The following is a 6,712-nucleotide window of genomic DNA, read 5'->3' on the forward strand; positions in this document are numbered from 1 at the left end:
TTTAGAATTAACTAAACTATGTTCTAGTGATTACAAGTTTAAACCTTCGAATAAGATAGCTTTATATGTATGAATCGAATGATGTTATGAACATCATTACTACCTCAAGTTCCTTGGATAAACCTACTGGAAATGAGAAAAATAGATCTAGCTTCAAAGGATCTTTGGATGGCTTGAAAGTTCTTGAAGCAGAATCATGACACGAAAACAATTTCAAGTAAGATTTCCACTCGAAATAAGATTGTTATAGTTATAGAAATTGAATTAAAGTTTGAATATGATTATTAACTTGTATTAGAAAGATAACCTACTGTAAGTAACAAAGGTTTCTTGATCTTGGATGATTACTTGGAATGGATTTAGAAAACTTGGAAGTAAACTTGCAATCTTGGAAGTATTCTTGATTTTATGAAACTAGAACTTTTGGAATTTATGAAGAACACTTAGAACTTGAAGATAGAACTTGAGAGAGATCAATTAGATGAAGAAAATTGAAGAATGAAAGTGTTTGTAGGTGTTTTTGGTCATTGGTGTATGGATTAGATATAAAGGATATGTAATTTTGTTTTCATGTAAATCATTCATGAATGATTACTCATATTTTTGTAATTTTATGAGATATTTCATGCTAGTTGTCAAATGATGGTTCCCACATGTGTTAGGTGACTCACATGGGCTGCTAAGAGCTGATCATTGGAGTGTATATACCAATAGTACATACATCTAAAAGCTGTGTATTGTACGAGTACAAATACGGGTGCATACGAGTAGAATTGTTGATGAAACTGAACGAGGATGTAATTGTAAGCATTTTTGTTAAGTAGAAGTATTTTGATAAGTGTCTTGAAGTCTTTCAAAAGTGTATGAATACATATTAAAACACTACATGTATATACATTTTAACTGAGTCGTTAAGTCATCGTTAGTCGTTACATGTAAATGTTGTTTTGAAACCTTTAGGTTAACGATCTTGTTGAATGTTGTTAACTCGTTGTTTATTATAACAAATGAGATGTTAAATTTTTATATTATCATGATATTATGATATATAATATATCTTAGTATGATATATATACAGTTAAATGTCGTTGCAACGATAATCGTTACATATATGTCTCGTTTCGAAATCATTAAGTTAGTAGTCTTATTTTTACATATGTATTTCATTGTTAATACACTTAATAATATATTTACTTATAATTTAACATAATTAACCAAGTGTATCAATATCTTAATATGATTCATATGTACCTAGTAAGACGTTGTTATAACGATAATCGTTATATATATCGTTTTCGAGTTTCTTAAATTTATAGTCTCATTTTAATGTATATAACTCATTGTTAAAATACCTAATGAGATACATACTTATAATAAAATCATGTTAACTATATATATAACCATATATATGTCATTGTATAGTTTTTACAAGTTTTAACGTTCGTGAATCACCGGTCAACTTGGGTGGTCAATTGTCTATATGAAACCTATTTCAATTAATCAAGTCTAAACAAGTTTGATTGCTTAACATGTTGGAAACACTTAATCATGTAAATAACAATTTCATTTAATATATATATATAAACATGGAAAAGTTCGGGTCACTACAGTACCTACCCGTTAAATAAATTTCGTCCCGAAATTTTAAGCAGTTGGAGGTGTTGACGTATCTTCTGGAAATAAATGCGGGTATTTCTTCTTCATCTGATCTTCACGCTCCCAGGTGAACTCGGGTCCTCTACGAGCATTCCATCGAACCTTAACAATCGGTATCTTTTATTGTTTAAGTCTCTTAACCTCACGATCCATTATTTCGGCGGGTTCTTCAATGAATTGAAGTTTTGCATTGATTTGGATTTCGTCCAATGGAATAGTGAGATCTTCTTTAGCAAAACATTTCTTCAAATTTGAGACGTGGAAAGTGTTATGTACAGCAGCGAGTTGTTGAGGTAGCTCCAGTTGGTAAGCTACTGGTCCGACACGATCTATAATCTTGAATCGTCCAATGTACCTTGGATTTAGTTTCCCCCATTTACCAAATCGAACAACGCCTTTCCAAGGTGAAACCTTAAGCATGACCATTTCTCCAATTTCAAACTCTATATCTTTTATTTTACTGTCCGCGTAGCTCTTTTGTCGACTCTGGGCAGTTTTCAATCTTTGTTGAATTTGGATGATTTTCTCGGTAGTTTCTTGTATTATCTCTGGACCCGAAATCTGTCTATCCCCCATTTCACTCCAACAAATTGGAGACCTGTACTTTCTACCATAAAGTTCTTCAAATGGTGCCATCTCAATGCTTGAATGGTAGCTGTTGTTGTAGGAAAATTCTGCTAACGGTAGATGTCGATCCCAACTGTTTCCGAAATCAATAACACAAGCTCGTAGCATGTCTTCAAGCGTTTGTATTGTCCTTTTGCTCTGTCCATCAGTTTGTGGATGATAGGCAGTACTCATGTCTAGACGAGTTCCCAATGCTTGCTGTAATGTCTGTTAGAATCTTGAAATAAATCTGCTATCCCTATCAGAGATAATAGAGATTGGTATTCCATGTCTGGAGACGACTTCCTTCAAATACAGTCGTGCTAACTTCTCCATCTTGTCATCTTCTCTTATTGGCAGGAAGTGTGCTGACTTGGTGAGACGATCAACTATTACCCAAATAGTATCATAACCACTTGCAGTCCTTGGCAATTTAGTAATGAAATCCATGATAATGTTTTCCCATTTCCATTCCGGGATTTCAGGTTGTTGTAGTAGACCTGATGGTTTCTGATGTTCAGCTTTGACCTTAAAACACGTCAAACATTCTCTTACATATTTAGCAATATCGGCTTTCATACCTGGCCACCAAAAATGTTTCTTAAGATCCTTGTACATCTTCCCCGTTCCAGGATGTATTGAGTATCTGGTTTTATGAGCTTCTCTAAGTACCATTTCTCTCATATCTCCAAATTTTGGTACCCAAATTCTTTCAGCCCTATACCGGGTTCCATCTTCCCGAATGTTAAGATGCTTCTCTGATCCTTTGGGTATTTCATCCTTTAAATTTCCCTCTTTTAAAACTCCTTGTTGCGCCTCCTTTATTTGAGTAGTAAGGTTAGTGTGAATCATTATATTCATAGATTTTACTCGAATGGGTTCTCTGTCCTTTCTTCTCAAGGCGTCGGCTACCACATTTGCCTTCCCCGGGTGGTAACAAATCTCAAAGTCGTAATCATTCAACAATTCAATCCACCTACGCTGCCTCATATTCAGTTGTTTCTGATTAAATATGTGTTGAAGACTTTTGTGGTCGGTATATATAATACTTTTGACCCCATATAAGTAGTGCCTCCAAGTCTTTAATGCAAAAACAACCGCGCCTAATTCCAAATTATGCGTCGTATAATTTTGCTCGTGAATCTTCAATTGTCTAGACGCATAAGCAATCACCTTCGTTCGTTGCATTAATACACAACCGAGACCTTGCTTTGATGCGTCACAATAAATCACAAAATCATCATTCCCTTCAGGCAATGACAATATAGGTGCCGTAGTTAGCTTTTTCTTCAATAATTGAAACGCCTTTTCTTGTTCATTCTTCCATTCAAATTTTTTCCCTTTATGCGTTAATGCAGTCAAGGGTTTTGCTATTTTGGAGAAATCTTGGATGAATCTTCTGTAGTAACCAGCCAATCCTAAAAATTGACGTATATGCTTCGGAGTTTTTGGGCTTTCCCACTTTTCAACGGTTTCGATCTTTGCCGGGTCCACCTGGATACCTTCTTTGTTCACTATGTGACCGAGGAATTAAACTTCTTCCAACCAAAATGCACACTTTGAAAACTTAGCGTACAGTTTTTCTTTCCTCAATACTTCTAGCACTTTTCTCAAATGTTCTTCGTGCTCTTGATCATTCTTTGAGTAAATAAGTATGCCATCGATGAAAACAATGACAAACTTGTCAAGATATGGCCCACACACTCGGTTCATAAGGTCCATGAACACAGCTGGTGCGTTAGTCAATCCAAACGACATAACCATAAACTCGTAATGACCATAACGCGTCCTAAAAGCAGTTTTTGGAATATCATCCTCCTTTACTCGCATTTGATGATATCCAGAACGTAAATCGATCTTCGAATAAACCAACGAGCCTTGTAGTTGATCAAATAAGTCGTCAATTCTCGGCAGTGGATAACGGTTTTTGATGGTAAGTTTGTTCAACTCTCTGTAGTCAATACACAGCCTAAATGTACCATCCATCTTCTTGACAAATAAAACAGGAGCTCCCCATAGTGATGTGCTTGGTCGAATGAAACCACATTCTAATAGTTCTTGCAGTTGACTTTGCAGTTCTTTCATCTCGCTGGGTGAGAGTCTATAAGGAGCACGAGCTATTGGTGCAGCTCCTGGTACAAGATCTATTTGAAATTCAACAGATCGATGTGGAGGTAGTCCCGGTAATTCTTTCGGAATTACATCGGGAAATTCTTTTGCGACGGGAACATCATTGATGCTCTTTTCTTCAGTTTGTACTTTCTCGACGTGTGCTAGAACAGCATAGCAACCTTTTCTTATTAGTTTTTGTGCCTTCAAATTACTAATAAGATGTAGCTTCATGTTGCCCTTTTCTCCGTATACCATTAAGGGTTCTCCTTCTTCTCGTACAATCCGAATTGCATTTTTGTAACATACGATCTCTGCTTTCACCTTCTTCAGCCAGTCCATGCCAACTATTACATCAAAACTCCCTAACTCTACTGGTATCAAATCAATCTTAAATATTTCGCTACCCAGTTTAATTTATCGATTCCGGCATATATTATCTGCTGAAATTAATTTACCGTTTGCTAATTCGAGTAAAAATTTACTATCCAACGGCGTCAATGGACAACTTAATTTAGCACAAAAATATCTACTCATATAGCTTCTATCCGCACCCGAATCAAATAAAACGTAAGCAGATTTATTGTCAATAAGAAACGTACCCGTAACAAGCTCCGGGTCTTCCTGTGCCTCTGCCGGATTAATATTGAAAACTCTTCCGCGGCCTTGTCCATTCGTGTTCTCCTGGTTCGGGCAATTTCTAATAATGTGGCCCGGTTTTCCACATTTATAACAAACTACATTGGCATAACTTGCTCCGACACTACTTGCTCCGCCATTACTCATTCCGACACCATTTGTTCCTTTCGTTCTGTTAACCCCTGGTCCGTAGACCTCACACTTCGCCGCGCTATGACCATTTCTTTTACACTTGTTGCAAAATTTGGTGCAGAACCCCGAGTGATACTTTTCACACCTTTGGCATAGCTGCTTCTGATTATTGTTGTTGTTGCGGTTGTTATTGTTGTTGGGATGATTGTTGTAGTTGCTGTTGTTGTTGTTGTTGTTGTTGTTGGGTCGTTTGCTGTAGTTGCGATTGATGTTGTGATTGTTGGGATAATTGTTGCGATTATTATTGTAATTGCTGTTGTTGTTGTATTGGTGATTCTTATCACCGTTTTCCTCCCACTTTCTTTTGACTTGCTTCACATTGGCCTCTTCAGCCGTCTGTTCTTTAATTCTTTCCTCAATCTGGTTCACTAGTTTGTGAGCCATTCTACAGGCCTGTTGTATGGAGGCGGGCTCATGTGAACTTATATCTTCTTGGATTCTTTCCGGTAATCCTTTCACAAATGCGTCGATCTTTTCTTCCTCATCTTCGAACGCTCCCGGACACAATAGGCACAATTCTGTGAATCGTCTTTCGTACGTGGTAATATCAAATCCTTGGGTTCGTAACCCTCTAAGTTCTGTCTTGAGCTTATTGACCTCGATTCTGGGACGGTACTTCTCGTTCATCAAGTGCTTGAATGCTGACCACGGTAGTGCGTACGCATCATCTTGTCCCACTTGTTCTAGATAGGTATTCCACCATGTTAACGTGGAACCTATGAAGGTATGCGCAACGTACTTCACTTTATCCTCTTCAGTACACTTACTTATGGAAAACACCAATTCGACCTTCTCGGTCCACCGTTTCAATCCGATCGATCCTTCTGTTCCATCAAATTCCAAAGGTTTGCAGGCAGTGAATTCTTTGTAGGTGCATCCTACACGATTTCCTGTACTGCTAGATCCAAGGTTATTGTTGGTATGTAGCGCAGCCTGTACTGCGGCTATGTTTGAAGCTAGAAAAGTACGAAATTCCTCTTCATTCATATTCACGGTGTGTCGAGTAGTCGGTGCCATTTCCTTCAAAATAGTCAAATGGAACAAGTTAATCATACAGAATACTAAGAATGGTTAATAGTATTTCGTAGCATAATATGAACTCATTTATAAAAGCTTTTTCTTCATATTAGCGTTTTATAAGTTTAAATTCGGGTAGTACCTACCCGTTAAGTTCATACTTAGTAGCTAATATACAATTCAACTACTACAATTCTATATGAAAAACTGATTATAATAATATTTCGCGTTCAAACTTTTATACAATATTTTACAAACTTACAATACCGCTTATTTTACATAAAGCATGAAATATAGCACACAATAACTTTGATACAAGATAGTTGTGAAGATAATTCTAGCTAGTACACAAGTCGTTCAGCAAAGGCAATAAAGACACGTAATTCATACGTCCAGAAACAAGTCATGCATTCTGGTTTTACTAGGACTACTTCCCATCCTTGGTCTTGTGGAACATAACCGTTATGGCCGTTGATAAGACAGCGTGTTGTAA

The sequence above is a fragment of the Rutidosis leptorrhynchoides genome, chromosome 10 (assembly GCF_046630445.1).
Source record: "Rutidosis leptorrhynchoides isolate AG116_Rl617_1_P2 chromosome 10, CSIRO_AGI_Rlap_v1, whole genome shotgun sequence".
NCBI classification, from domain to species: Eukaryota; Viridiplantae; Streptophyta; class Magnoliopsida; order Asterales; family Asteraceae; genus Rutidosis; species Rutidosis leptorrhynchoides.